The sequence below is a fragment of the Anser anser genome, assembly GCF_964211835.1.
Source record: "Anser anser genome assembly, chromosome: 7".
Classification (NCBI taxonomy): domain Eukaryota; kingdom Metazoa; phylum Chordata; class Aves; order Anseriformes; family Anatidae; genus Anser; species Anser anser.
In genome coordinates this window covers 13,590,873-13,606,876 of record NC_139727.1, presented here as the reverse complement: position 1 = coordinate 13,606,876, position 16,004 = coordinate 13,590,873, and the positions used below count along the sequence as shown (strand labels likewise).

The window sequence follows — 16,004 nt, the reverse complement described above, 5'->3', positions numbered from 1 at the left end:
AAATATTCTAATTAAGACAGGATTGTAAAAGGATAGGGTTTTTCTCTGAACAAAGGAAACAGTAAATCTCTGATGTATTCGCTTGTAATCACAAATGAAGCCTCTACAGGTCATCTAGCACAGTGACATGTTGCCAATATTTTCAAGAATGGGTTCCCTGCACAAATGACCCCCTTCCCAGACTTCTCTAGGGAATCAATTTACTTACTTTCTCATGTAACCAAATTGCTTTCTCATAATAAATGGAGAGGAAGTAAACATGTTTTTTATCCCAATACATTTTATTGAAACATTTCCTCTGAAGTATATTTGTTCATGGGAAAACATAGTGACAATGTGAATAAAAATAAGCATCTTGTCAGGAAGCTTAGGGAGCAGTCTCTCTCCCCGGGCTCTCAAAATAAACACAAACCCCGTCCTCCTCCTCACCACCCCCTCGTCCCCCATTGTGTACCACTAAACAGAACATTTTATGAGCCCTTGGAATAACTACTTCAGTGTTTTGGGCAGAGAGGGTCATCCAAAGAAGGGTTTAATACTGTCAGCAGAGAGAGGTTTCATCATTCAAAGCCTGAAAGGAGGGTCATGGAAGGGAAGAGATGTGGTTGTTTCCTTTGGATTTCTGCTTATCTTAATGCGCTTTGAATCGATCCCTCAAAATTGGTAATTTGATAGCCTTAATAGTTACATTAGTAATTTAATGAGCCCCTTCCAGTGCACTATCAAAGACAAACATATACTTGAGGAACAAAAATAGAATCATTTTATAGTGCAGTTCCTGAAAGCCAGTGTATAATATTACATGTATGCAAGTTTTGATGCTATGAATTTTTTAATATACCATGAGTGATTTCATCGTCATGGAAATATGTAATAACACAAAATGGCACATCTAAGAATTCCGAGTATCTCTCTTCACCCTCATTCCTAGTGGCAAGTCACGCTTCCAGCCTGATTTTTTGTCTCTCAATGGATTTCTGCGTAACTCTCATAACTCATTTAATTAAGTTACAGATGGTTATAGTTCTTGTGAAACGTACTCTGTGAACTCACTGTTTCCAGGTTTAATTTCTGTTACTGGATATAAATTCTTGAAGAGAACATATATGCAGGTCTGTATAGAAGTTAACTTATGTATTGTAAAGTCATGTGCTTGAGTCAGAAAATGCTACATCTGCGGAAGGCATGTCTTTGTAGAGCTGTTACTTGCTCCTTAGTATCCCAGTCACAGCCTGTTTTCTTATGGGCTTCCAGGTCACTTGAGGAATTATGAGATGACTAGTAGTAAATTTAGCTCTGTGGTTAAAGAAGACACTGCTCTCAGATATTACTTTCTCCATAGTCAGTAGAATGCTCCACAGACAATAGAATAAAATGGGTAAGTGTATACTACTGCACACAATCATGCAGACTCCAGCAATTTAATTTAGCTGCCAATTCAGGTAGATATGAAACAAGCTCTGGTCTGTGTAAAACCAGCAGAGGAGCATGTATGCCTGTGAAACAGCAACCCGCAGCAGAATTAATGTAGAATAGGAAATTTTAAATCTTAAAACTGCTTAAGCTAGTCCTTCCCAAGCTTTTGACTAGAAAGTATGAAAACTGGGGGACTGCTATGTATCTGTGGTTGGTGGGAATGGGTAGTGGTGCTATGTTCATAGCTTTTAATCCTTAGAATTAAATATGTTCTCTAGTAGTGTTTTTCACAGCATGTTGAAATGCTGTACTAAGCACATCTCTAATTTCTGTACTTTTAATAAGGGAGAGTGAGTGATTCTCATAACATCCATGCAGAATCAGGAAACAATTCTTTGTTAGGTGAGAAACTGGGAAAGAAATGCTGCAGTCAGAAATGTCTATTAATTCAGGGAGCTTAGACAAGGTACCCAACAGAATAAATCCAAGTTGTAATATAAAAGCAGTGTTGTCACCCCAGAGCATCCAGTTGGCAACTGGAATTACCTGTGTCTCACACTTCAGAAACAAGGGCTTAGCACTCTCAAGATGAGTTTTACAGCAATAAAAACATACTTGGCATGATACTTGCTTATTTTCACCGACTTTATCAGTGATGAAATGTGTTTGTGTCTGGGCTCATAAATGGGCAAATGTCCCAATAACTGTTCTGAGCGACATTTAGGTCTGAGACAGGTGTGTATGTTGTGGACCTCATGACCGCCTGCATGTTTCAGTTCTTGATTTATGGCTGTTGCTAAACACTTGAACTCCTTAAATGTGGCTCTCTTTCAGATGCATGATTTCCATTGGCATGCATGCTTAGACGTATAGTTAGATCCTTAGTCAGTAAATAAGGAAGAATGTTTCTACCAACATTTCCCAGTCTTCTGAGGGAAATTGTTGTGGGTGAGGCTTTACTTGAGGCAATGTAACCGGATCCATTAGAATTTCTCCAGGGGTGAATCTGGTTCTCTTAATCCTCCTTTCTTTGTATGTTTGCAACAGTGGTCCCCAATAGTAATTCTATAGTTACAGAACTGTCAACATTTCTCTTACAATAATACAGTATTTTAACTGTAGTTTTTGAATTTAAGTGGAAAGTAATGGCTTTTTCTTCATACTTTTCAAATCACACCGCATACATGGTATCTCGAATCCTTTAAGTTCTGTCTTTTACCTAATCTTTTTCAAACCTGTAACAATGATAGACAGATGGACAGATTCTGGAGGTAGTATATTCCAAATTCTCTGTAAAAACTGTAAATGTGTATAAGAAAGATGTGCTTTCACAGGTGGTGGCTTTTAATCAGTAGTGTTTCAGAAAAATCAAATCATTTTTTGTTAACTCTTCCTGGTAACAGTGATGTGGGAAAAGCCCATCAGACAGCCTGCGGTGAAGTGTGCAAACTGTCTTCATTTGCTGCTTTTAAGGCTTTTCTTCAAGATATAAAAGTGGATCACTATGTGCATTCCTCTGCAATTTCCACAGTTACCATTATACTTCAGCTACACAGTTTTGGTAGAATTTATATAAGGCCTTTCAAAGGGAGAAAGGTGTCCACCAGAACCAATCCCGGTAATCTTCTTTCTGAGTATGATCTAAGGCCTTGACTCATTAGGGAAACAAAAACTGTGGAAACTAGATTTGCTTAAACATAATGAATTAAACCACTAAAATAGATGAGCAGTGTTTGGACAAAGTAAACCTTCTGTTGATATAATCCAAGCTAACCCATTAAATTTAAGTTTGTTTTGCTGAAGTGAGGTCTTTGCGTGGGAATCTGTGCTAGTGTAACTAAATCCAGTCACTGGACTGGTGTAAATAGCTGTAAGAGATACAAGGTTTTACATTCCAGGAAAAGCTCTCTCTTTAAAAATCATGTATGTTTCAGAAGCAGAGGATGTACAGAATATAACAGGAATTCTACAGATCTTTTTCTTCTTGAATTATCACCTAAATTGAAGCCCATAGGGATCAGTAGAAACCTTCCCCATCAGTTTCAGTGGGATTTCTATCAGACTCTTAAACCATAACCGGGGGCTTTTACTTTAGTGTATAGCCACCTATAGGACAGAGGTGCGAGAGTAAATCACATTTAACAAGGCTGTTTATCACAGGTGAATGATGGTGAGATTAAGCTGCCCTTGATTCTACTGTTTAATCCAGCTCTTTTGTTTTGGTCCCCTGGAGAGAACAGAATATGGCTATTGGATGCTCTTGTATGCAAGTAGTGATTCAGAGACCTCTTATACCAGTCTTTGACTACTGGGAAAAGGAGGGAAAATCCACGTTTGTTCTCTTCCCCTCACCACCTCTAACCTACACCCTCAGGTTCCTGTAGCGAGGGAGCTTTGTTCAAGACTGTCTGCGTGATCTCTCTAAAAGTGCCCGTATAAACAACTTGGTGCAGCAATTGCACATAGGTGCAGAGACTTATATTTAGAAATCCTTTAGAATTTATGCAGTCATTGAGCAGTATTTCAGCTTTTCAATTTTGGTCTGAGTTTTGTATCCTCCTGCATATAAAGCTACTAGACTTTGAATACGATAGGTGACTTTTACAGGCCTCAAAAGGCAGGCAGAGCATTTATAATGCTTTAAAGAGTGAGAGCAGATCCATTTATATATGGGTTTTAAAGCTCAATAGCTCAGATCAAGAGTGAGAAGCAAAGACAGTGTTTGCCATTGAGAACTTTTTATTGTAGTTCCCAGATATCCCTGTCTCTTTAAAACTCAGTACTCAGAAGTGAATTTTGACTGATCTTTGTAGAGGAGGGACTGAGACCAGCCAGAAGGTCAGACAGACAGAATCTTCCCCAGCTGACTGTTTGCTGTGACTCTCATTTCATTCCCCAAATATATTCTTTCCTTTCCATTAACATCTGAGTGGATGGCAGAAAGGTTAAGAAGAACTTTTAACAGTTATGCAGATATCAGCACCACAGGTGAGATAAGTGGATAATGCAGTATAGGCATGAGATCACTTTTTCAAGGTGAGAATGTGCACCTGGGATTAGGTTTTCATATATATATGGATATTTTCCTGTGAAGTGGCAATAAAGAGTTATTCTGGGCTGAAAATGTGTTTCTGGTATGTCCCAGTTGGTGAACGAAGGCAGTAGTTATGGACAAAATTGCCAAAATTTGAGAATAATTTTTCATGTATTAGTTTAGCTTTCACTGATACATTAGCATGTATTTTGGTTAGCGAGTGTTGTAGAATACAGTGCTCCAACAGGTTTTCTCAGAGGGCAAACCATAGATTTTAAAGATGAGCCTCCTGTGTCTTGGAAACCCCCTTAAATACTGGAAATAGCTGATAAAGCTAGCATGCTCTGGGTAGCTGGAAAAGTCTTATGACATTTTGATACAATCATTTCTAGTTTCCTTCCTTTGTGAGACAGCAAAATGATAAATATTCAAGAAGAAATCCTCCTACTAGTCAGTTATTCCCATTTAGCTTGTGTTTGGAAGTGATACATAAGCTGATTAAATCTTTCTTACCCATGTTGTAATTCTGAGGATCTAGAAGCAGTGAATATAACCATTACAAGCTGTTGCAAACCTTCTATCTTAAAATAAATAAATAAATAAATCCCCATTTAATAGAAAACTAAGCTGTGTTACAAATTCTTAATACTGCCTTGTCCTCTCTGGGTTGTGAATTCAGTGAGCTGTAGCTCTTCCACTTCTTCCCTTGGGAGACTCTTATATAATCATTCAGCTGTTCCTCTTGCTGTCCTTCTTATTAAGCTGAAATTTTATGTTGCTTAATTGTATCCTGGTAGACCTAACTTTGCAAACTAGGACTAGTGAAATGAATTCACTCCCTTCTAACACCAGACTACACAGCCAGTACAGAAGAGGAGTGCAGTAGTGAAGGCAGTAATAGAGTTTTGCAAGGTTTCATTTCAGAGCCTCTTTCAGCGGAACTGAGACACACCTGAGTCAGCAGGTGCCCTTCCAGCAGTGAAGACTATCCATGTTCTGCGCTGTATTAGGAAGAGGTCAGTGGAAGTGATTATTCCCCTCTACTCAGGCACTTGTCAGGCTGCAGATGAAGTAGTGTCCAGTGTGGGGTTTCACAGTACTGAAGAGAGTGGAATGAATGCTCATACAGTTAGGGACCTGAAACACAAGATATGCCCAGAGATACTGAGGGAGCTATGTTTAGCCTTCTCTTCTCCATCTGTAGATAAGGGGGCATCTACTTAGTGTCTTCAGATACCTGACAAGGGGCCATTCAGAAAACAAGTAGGCTCCTCTCAGAGCTGCACAGCAAGGGGACTACGTACAAGGTGTGCATATATTCAGCATTTCATATCCTTCCATTAGTGAAAAAGACTGGAAATACAATTCACGCAGCAAACTGGTGCTGTATCTCATTCACAGAATGCCTCAGTAAGATCCAATGCAGTGTTGCCTTCTAAAGGGATGATGGTCTTGCACTGTATTTAGTATTCAGTAAACAACTGGAGGAAAAAAAAAAGCATGGTGGTCTGTTAGTGTCTGTAACGCATACAATGGGGGGATACCATTGCATCCATCATGTCTCCATCTCTGAGAACTGACACAGAATTGTGTGGGATATTATGAAAAGGGATGCAACTGACCTATTTGTTTTGCTTTGTATCACAGTTGGCTGAGAACAATTGTTAACATCACTAAGTAGAGGCACCTTGTTTCAAACTCTAAACTCTGTCCTTATAACACAAAAAAAAAACCTCACATTGCTAAAGGATTGCATACAATATGTAATAGTTCTGAAGAGAAAGCCAGTTGTGAATGCATATGCATTTGGCATGGGAATAATACAGCTCTGAATGCAAACCCATTAATAAAAAAATTGTATTGACAAGAAATGACTTGAATTTTATTTCAACGTGCATAAAATATGCATTTACATGTTTTTTTTCCAATGCATTTATTCTCTTTATGAATTTTTTATGGAAAAAAAATCTAATGGAGTATATACCAATCCATTACAGAAGTAGTTAGAAGTGATTTTGATCTACCCACATAATTAAAGCCTCGAAGCCTAATTGTGGGGAAAAAGTAGACTTCAATGATGGGAGCTGGGTAATTCTGATAATTCTGATATTTTAATTCACTTGCTGCCAGTTGGCTAAGACTACATATCTCACATACAATAGGAGGATGGCGAAGTCCATCACTGATGTACCATGTCTCCTTATTTTGATTGTACATCATTCATTCATGTTCTTTTGTATTGTTGAAAGCAGGTTTCACAGATTGTAGGGAGCACCTTCTGTCCCTGTGAGACTGCCAGATGCAACACAGAGCCCATACCTATATGGGATAATTTAACTTACTTTGCTTTACTGAATTCCTCATGGATTTAAACTTATTTCCCCTAAAAGCCTCTTAATCTCAACATGTTCTTAAAAGCTCTTCTGATGTAAAGGGCCCCTGCATTCAGAGCTAAGGGGAGAGCTCCCATTTGTCCCATGCTATTGAGTTTTATCCTTGCGCTGTCCTGGGTTGCCTCTGCAATGTCAGATCTGCCTTTCCTCAGTGTACGCTCAAACCCCGTCCCATAGCTGTCCATGCTGTCTGCTCATCTGCGTGTAACTTGTCTTAGGAAACTGGAGTTGTGCTTGGGTGTTGCTACCAAAAATGGAGGGGAAATCAGTTGTCCTGAATTAAAAGCATGACTTCCCAGGGGGAGCAAATGCCAACATCGCTAGATTATTTCTTTATTTATTTTAACTTTCTGAAGCAGACATCTCTTATAGACCCTACCTAGACCTGTAGTACAGGGAAGAAGCCCTTGCTTCCACATGGCATCAAGTCTGGATGAGTCTGAGATGCAGACTTTCTCAGAATGTTAACACACAGTATTATAAAAACTCACCCCCAGACTTGTGTGCTTGGACTATCACGCTTCTGCAGATACAGCAGAGCAGATTATGATGGGCTGGTGAGAAGCATGGGCTATTTCATTTCCTTCTCTTTCTGAACAGTTTTCACAGAGAAGCTGAAGTAAATGTTTCTAATCCCCTCTTCCATCACCTTTTGTTATTCTTGACTGGTATTTTTTCAACATATCTGCTCCTGAGCCTTCCTCTGGTCCCTCAGAAGCACAGAGGATGGCAGGGCCTGAGGGCATTAAGCTTCAGCAGTTCTGTGATGGTAGAAAGCTCCCTAAGGAGTTCAGCCAGCAGAGCGTGTTGGAGGAGCCTCTGAAGTTAAACTAACTTTCCAGAGCCAGGAGAAGAAAGGTTATTTGTAACTTCAGTGATGGTTTACACACAACTAATGTTCTCTCATGATATTTTTAATCATCTGAGAAATACGTTCTCAAAACCAAAATGTTAACTTGGCCCCAGAGTAAAGAATAAAATGTTGGAGCATATGGAATATACCCTTACGTTTGCACTTCCGAATACATTTTGTGATTTAGTAAAACTAAAATAATTCTAAGTAGAATTCTTTGTGTACAAATGCACATTTTTTATTCTTCTTATTTTTTATCCAGTTATTCTCTGAGTTGTGTGATGGAGTTAACAACACTTAACAGAGATGCAACGATGGGACACACTTGGCAGCCCATAATTGTGTTTTGGAAAGCTCTATGGACTTGGCAAAACCAGGCTCTGTAGTTAAATGCTAGCCATGGTCCAATGCCATGTCCTCGGGGATGGTAAAAATGGAACTTATTTCTTTCACCCTCTCCCTCTTGCTATTAGCCACCCTTGAAAACAGACAACCAAACAAGAAAAATGCAAGCTGGCTACCTGGAATACTTAAACATCTAACTGAGTAAAGCTTTAACACTCATGTATTTTTAATGCTTGTGCTAACTCAGGGGGAATACTTGTGGTTTATTACTGTCCTTTCTTGTACCAAAGCCTAGAAACTGTCAGTTGCTCTACACCCTATTAGAGATGCATTCCAGCCACTTGTGAAGGTATGTTGCTCAGACAAGTTGGTGGTCAAAGCTGTCCTGTTTGTTAAAATGTTTGTAAAAATATAAATACCGTTCAATAGGATTATGTGACACAGGACAGAGAGCTTCTAGCTGTTCTGGGTTTTTATTTTATACTTTGCTGGAAAAGCTGCAGTCTGAATTAAATAGGAAGTTACACATTTGTGGTGGGAAGGCACTGAATGGTAGAAGTTGCTGCAGGTGGTCATTTAAATGGAAACTACACAGTAGCTGCAGCTGCTTCCACAGCTGCAGAAGCCTTCAGGCTTTGGGTACCCTTTGATGGGACAGAAAAAAAGAGGGAAACTTCAGACTTTTTGTTCATCAAAAGCAAAGTGCTATTTCTCTTTTCCCTTGTTAAACACCTGAGTAATCTTTGTCATTGCAGTCTAGGTGTGTTTAATAGGGTTCTAGCTCTGTGATTTTTCTTCAAAATGTGAATATTTAAACTGTAAAACAAAGGTTCCAATAAGAAACTAAGATTTGCCACTCCAAAACAGCCCAGTAAAATGGATACCTTCTGTATCACCCTGTTTTGCCCAGTCCCTGAATTATGCAGGCTGAACCTGAGCCTTACTGCTCCCCAAAAGTTGCACATCCTAGAAATGAGTACACAGGGGGATTGTTCTTACATAGAATGAAAGTTTTTAACCTCATTTATAGAGAAAAAGTTGTTCATGCAGAGCTTGAAACTTAAAAAAAAAATGGAAGGTAATCATACTATTAATCTTAAACCTGTAGGTTGTGAGATTTAATTCGTTTTCTGTTGTTACTGTTGACTGCGTTATTAATTTGGTACTTCTTTGCTTGCAAGCAGATGTCCTGAGTGAGAGTGTATGGACAACAAGAGTTGTTTTAATTTCTGATTTGTTTCCCCCCATCCATCCAAATTCTGTGCAAAGCTGGGAAAGTAATGCTTAATATTTGCAGTACCTCACCCAATAGCCTCCTGTGAAGTTGCCAACTGTAATTTTTCATGACACAGTTGTACTCTACTGAGGATTGTTGCAGTCTGACCTGGTTAATGTGAGTTTGGCTTCACAGTATGTGAAAAATATAGTTGACTATAACCAAAATGCAGTTGGGTACTGTCAGTCAAGGTGTTCTTTAAACAAGTTTGTAACGTTTTCCGAAGAAAAGGCAGTGTTACTGCCGGAAGACTGGCAACGTACAAGTCCAGCCCGCTGTAAGGGCACGCTTTCTTTCCCCCAGTCACCCCCGCTGGGTCAGATCGGTCCCCTTGGCGGTGCGGGGCCGGGCCGGGCCAGGGCCGCTCCCCGTCCGTGTCGCTGTCCCCGTCCCCGTCCCGCTCCCTCCCTCCCGCCGCGTCCCGCTTTTCATGAATGAACGCGGCGGCCGCGCTATAAATAGCCCGCGGGCTGCGCACGTCACAGGGCGCGCGGCTCCCGCCCGAGTCAGCGCCGCGGGGCGGGCCGGGGGGAGCCGAGCCGCGCCGAGCCGCGCCGAGCCGAGCGGGCGGCATGCTGCCTCCCTGCCAGGGCGAGCCGCCGCCTGCCGGCGCCCCCCCGGTGTAAGGAGCAGCGGGGAGGGGGTACGGCGGCGACTGCCACCCTTGGCCCGGCCCTGCACCCCGGCTCCCGGGCATCCCGCTCTCCCGGGTAGGTCCCGCGTCGCCCGGGCGCGATCGTGCTGCTCCCCGCCGGGTGCTCCCGGGCCGGGTGCTGCCGAGCCCTGCGCGCTCCCGCAGGTGCGCTCCTTCCCCCTCGGGAGAGGGAGAGGAGGCGGCCTCCCCTCCCCGGTACCGAGTCCTCGCTGGAGCTGAGCCCTCCGGCCTCCTCTTCCAGCCACGAGGCTCGAGGCAAAAATAGATGATGCTTACGGGAAGCAGAAACCTCTTGGCGCTTGGTGCTTCTGAGTGGCATCTCCTAGAAGCCCGAAGGTTTGCAAAGGTTTATCTTTCTTCCTCTTTTTTTCCCCCCTACATTTCTCCTGCTGTGTCTGTGGAGTCTGTTTTGGGTTGCTGTGACTACAGCAGGAGGCTGCTGTGGGGGGCTTGCAGCACGCAGCTATCAGGTGTCTCCTGGCTGGACCTCTCTGAGGACCAAGAAAGGCACGCGGTAGTAGACCTTAATTTGTTCAGTCAGCCTGTAGTGGATATGGTAGCATCCAACATCTAGAGCAAAGGGAAAGCAGTCACTGGGCAGGCTGAGGAGGACTAGTCAGAGAGCTCGGGGTTGCCTTCTGCTGGTCAAAGCACTACTCAGGCTTCCAAAGGCAGCAATGTACTTGTTTAAAAATGATAGTAATAATTAAAAAAAAAAAAAAAGCCCTTGAAGCTGTGCATATGGTCACAGTGAGAGCAAGGAAGAGATGCCAGAATATTCTCAATGACTTTGTTCATCCTCAGTCTGTGTACTATTTCAGGACACGCAGCTGACTTGAAGCCAAATGTTCAGCTTGAGCTGTAATAGAAGCTGAGGTGGAAATTAGTTTGTTCATTGTGTTCACAGGAGCTCTTAAGCTAGCACTCCTTCTAGGCAAAAATAGAGCATGTGAGGAGGAAAGCACTGTTGTTAGGACAGAGACAGAGTCGCTGTGTAACTGTTCAGTATAAGTAGCAACTGAATGGGACATATCTGTGTACAGGCTATGATTCAGGATAGGTCCCAGCACGTGGAAGTAGAGCAGCTTAATTTCTCTTCAGTAATTTTCTGAGGTCCTCTTCCATTAGGTTGTGCTTTTCTTTTTTTTATGCCCATTGGATTTGTATGCCTGATGCTATGCCTCAGGTCTGTGATGTATCCATTCACTATTAATAGAAAAAATAACTTGGTGAGCTGAATGTTTATACTGTTTTTTTTAATCTCACAGACATAATACTTACAGAGCATAAGATCTGGGACATGCTCAGATGTGTACAAGTATTTTTATCCAAGAAGAAATAAACATCAGTTTTAGCTCTGGGGAGCTTTCTAAAACTCCTGCCCTTTTAAAACTCCAGGCTTCACAAATACTGTAGAGCATTAGACTGAGAGGAAGAGCTGATCACTTGACTGGTAAATCCCAATGTTTGATTCTTTACTAATACATTTTGTTCACTGGAAAACTGTTTAAATCCTGCATCCAGATGTTGCCCTGGCTGAAGGAGCTGGAAAGACAGAGAAGCCTTGAATTTAGGAAAAGCACAGGAGCAACAGATGTTTGACATGTCCCTCCTTTGCTCCCATCTTTTCTGCCAGAAGAAAATTATCGAGTGTTGTAGAACAGAGAACGTACCTGTGACTGTCTCCCAAGCAGGGTCTGTTTTCCCCCAAGAGGGGAAAAATAAGGCAGAGCAGTCATTGCTACATACAGCAGTTACAGAGCTCACAGCAAGGCATCATTGAGGCAAAGACTGGTCAGATCAGTGTGAAAATACCCTTGGATCATGGATGGCGTGTGCATAAAAGAGCTCAAGGCCTTGTGCTGAAGGACTGGGTGGTGACATGGCGTGTGAGCTAGAGTTGGTGCCACCTGGGGTACATGCGGTGACAGTTGGGCCCTTTCTTAATAGGGGTAGGCTCATGAGATTAAACTATGGATTCTCTTTGGTTCTCACCTAACATTCTACTTTTCTGTTTTCCTATCCTTTCTGTCTGACATAAAAGACATGGCAAAAGATATGGTAATTTCTGTCTTTTTTCTAAAAAATTTTGGCGAGTCTATGTGTGGCACTAGACATTACAAGTAAACTCCACGTACACTTGCTTCTTGCACAGTTCACTTGATGTCACTGGATTTGCATTTGAGATATAAATGCAGGACTTGAGCCAGGATCTGGAAGTAGCACTTATCTGAAGTCTGGAATCATGAAGTATTTACTATTCTAGTCAGTGTTTAGATTTTTTTTATGCTGTCGTCTAGAGATTTCATTCACCTTGTACAGTTTCCTTGTACCAATCATATGTGAGAGTAAATAAAATCACAAAAAAAATCTTCCTAAAACATCACTGATTAACACATGAGAAATATCACACAAAGTTCAAGAAACTAGAGCCGGATCCTGTCTTTTGGAACGAAAAAAGCAGAAAGTGAATTCTTCAACAGCTTCCTAGGCTAGAAGGTCACTGGTGTCTCTAGAATATTTGTCTTTGTAGTTCTAGCAAAAGTTGATAAATATATTCCCCATAGAAATGTGCAGAAGTTGGAAGAATGCCTTGTTTATTTATTTTTGGTTGGTTGGTTGGTTGGTTTCTTACCAAAGAGAGTATACAATGTCAATACCTGTCTTTATATAAATTGGTAAAATCGTTAATAACCTTTACTACAATAGCAGTAGTGTAATGCTGTATGAGCTCCTTAATTGCATAAGAGTAAGATATCATGGTGTTCATGACCATGAAAACCAGTAGTGCTGAATCAGGCTTTTTCAGTGATACTTCTCCCTTTAATCCTGAGTTTTATATCTTATCCCAGGTACTCTTGAGCATTGCAGTCACTAAGGATTCAGCTGCAGCTTTGCCCAAAATATTGATCCAAATACCAAACCAGGAGACAAAGCATCTGATGCTGTCTACATTAGTGGGTCATGCAGTGCAGTAGCAGGGGATCTGAAGATGAAAATGTTGGTGCTGAGGTCCCAGTGTGCATGCAGTACACGTTTCAGGGGCTGCAGGTGTTACTTCAGATTACCTTTAATCTGGTGTGGGGTGAATGCTCACTCTTTAGTGGTGGGTGACATGTCTTTCACTTCAGATTAATCTGAAACAAATTCAGTTTGTTCACTTAGGTGGCCGTTCCTGATGCAAACCAAAGCATTGTAAGTGGTGATGACTGGGGTTTTTGCTTCAAAAATGTATTCTTGTCCAAACTAAAATGCTAGTAGAGCTGCACCCTTAGTCTGTTCCTGCAACGTGATCTGTTGCAGAAGGAGGAATAATCTAAGGTCTCAGTGCACAGTGGCATTTTATGGGGGGCTGCTTTATGAAGTAACAGCTTTCTGGAGATGGTTACCACCTGGTCCAAATGAGTCTTGCCTGTTCTTCATTTATTCAGTTCTCAGTCACTTTTATTAATGTCAGCCACAGCTAATTTCAGTTAGTGTTGACATGCCAAGTTATGGCACACAGCAATGCCAGAGCTTGGTCACTGCCTAGCCCCTTGTGTTTGCTGTGGGTATCTCTGGTAAATGGAAAGCAGCCACTGGAGCCAGGTGCATCCTGAATCCTGACAAAACGCATTCGCAAAACTATGCGAGAGCCTTAAATCAACCATGTGCCAGTCCAGATTATTTCCCTCTTACTGGGGGTGGGTTCAGTGTGGTCACTCTTCCTCACATCTCTCTGCACAGCAAAAAAGAAGAAACAGAAGGAACTTTAAGGGACTGCTCTGCATCATGGCGTGTTCTTGAGGTAGACTGAAGAACTGATGAAGGGAGGGGTAGCAGTGTTGTAGGTTCTCCCACAGTACAGAAAAGATTCATCCTAGATTCTTGTACCTGGCTTCTGAAGTGGTTAAACATCCTTTACCTGCTGTATGGATTAATTTCTAGAGACATGATCTCATCACAGAGGATATTACAATGTATGTCACAGGTCAAAATAATACGTAATCTGCTCAGAGTAATCAGCTTGTTGATTTCTGCACTTCAGGTCTCCCAGAACCTGTCAGAAAATTGACATAGTTCAAGTCTACTGCTGGCATTTGCATTTGGTTCTCTTTTGTCTGAAAGTCTGTGAGTAAAACACAAAGACATGTCCTTGTGGACTGCGCACTTCAGGAGGCTCAAGAGTATCACAGATTTTTGGTTGTCTAAGGAAGTGCTCCAATGGTGTTGTGTCATCACAGAGGTAGGCTGGGTTTGATGAAGGGCCCTAATCCACACAAATGAACAGTAAGTTCCCCTGCTTTTTTTCCCTGGCATATGTGTGTTCATCCGTTTAGATTCTGAAACAACACATGGCAGGTTAGATATTGAGAACAAACATTTCACTTTCACATTTGCTCTGGCTCATGCACTCTTTGGTCCTTGCCAGTGTGCCAGTGCCTTGGGATTCTGCACTGCAAGGTAATGACTTAACGTCTGAAGAACTTGGTATTTTGCATCTCCTTTTCCAGTGTCAATGGTTGCAAGCAGTAACTTTGTAACTTGGGGATGGAGGTAAGATCATTGCTTACCCTTGTCAATTTATTCATGCCCCTTTTGATGTGTTATTGGGTAATGGCTCACTGAGGGTATCACTCTGAAAGTATGCTCAAAAAATACATCTTCAGACTAGATTGAAATATGGAGTACCTAGAAATGCTCTTTCAAATGTTTTCAGAAGAGTGTATTTTTCAGGAATAAATGTTGATGGGTTTACTACCTTTCTGCTGGCCTGAGTTTTTCAAACAATTCCCACTCACACCATCCACGTTACGTAGTAGCAAATTTTGGTGTCTCTTTCCATTAGATTCCTTAAGTAATTGTGATGACATAATTTTGGTTGGCAACCTGTTTGTTTGAAAGCCTTTCTGTTTTGCATGTTTAATTAGAATCCTTGAGACAGGTTAGAATTTTTTTTTATTATTTTTTTCCCATGAAATAACTTAAAGAAAAGCTTTACTGGGCAGGCAAGGTCCTTACATGCTGTCACTCTGAAACTTCAGCTAAAGAGTTTGCTCTTAATGCAAGAACAAAGTAACGTGCTTGCTTGTTTTCATGCTAAGAGATGCTCTCTCAGTCTTATTGGACATGTTTAAACACTAAGCTAAGAAGTAAATGCCTGCAGGATCACTCCATAATCACTGATTAAAGTAGACACTCTTGGTGATTTGTTTGTCCTGTTTTGCTGAAGAGAAAAGAGTTGATAAGTAGCTACTGCTCTTTGAAAAATCTTGGGTATATTTAGTATAAACTAAGTAATGATTTAAAACACGTAGGAAGTTCAAAGTGGGCAGTTAGCTGCACAGGCAGTGAGATCCATAAGGGTGGATATCTGATCCCACATAGGGTTTTATAGGGACGGCTCCTGGGGATTGCTATTAGATTTGCATCTTCATCCACTTTCGTTCCAGAAGAGAAAATTGCAATTATAGCTTTAAACATATTAAACTGCATTCTTAAAGCAAGGCAAGTTCATGATTAGGGTCTGGTTATATTTCGTATGTAAATATACTTACATTCATGCATACATAGAGAGCCGTTGTGTGTGTCTGTCATGTTTAATCTGTGTTCTAGTGCACTAGATGATTAAATGATTTGCTCCATCTACAGATCTGTTGGAAAATTTCTCTAGAAAAGCAGTGTTTCATTACTGAGGCTGACTAGCCAGAAGGATCTGCATGCTATAGCAACCACAACTGTTTTTAGTGATAATAATAACAACTCATTCAGCATTGAGGAAAAACTAAGCAAAAAAGCAAGCATCCTTCAGAATTCAAGGTAAAACAACAGAGGAAGAAATTAGTGACCAAAAACGTCAGCAAGCTATGGTTCATGACAGTAACCTTACACCTTCTTTGGAAATAAATCAGCTTTATTTAGAATAATTCTTTACTGCCAATGAAGTTAATTAATTAATTGGTTTTATCTTAGATCTTGAATCTACTCACATCTGATTTTTGGCTGTCTCCTCATCAAATGCCAGCAATCAAGGGTAACAATGTAAAAATAGA

At 41.1% G+C, this 16,004-nt stretch overlaps 1 protein-coding gene across 8 annotated transcripts in view; it reads left to right on the top strand.

The window, feature by feature from the left end:
* The window catches only part of RHOBTB1 (Rho related BTB domain containing 1), a 51,514-nt gene that overhangs the window by 5,359 nt on the left and 30,151 nt on the right, over positions 1–16,004 (top strand). The window contains exon 1 of one of the 8 annotated variants that reach the window (XM_083845301.1): positions 9,835–10,027. The exons of 5 other annotated variants lie outside the window; for them this stretch is intronic. The gene's annotated coding sequence lies outside the window, so the exon portion shown is untranslated. 2 more of the 8 variants (XM_083845302.1, XM_083845303.1) reach the window with 2 other exon arrangements.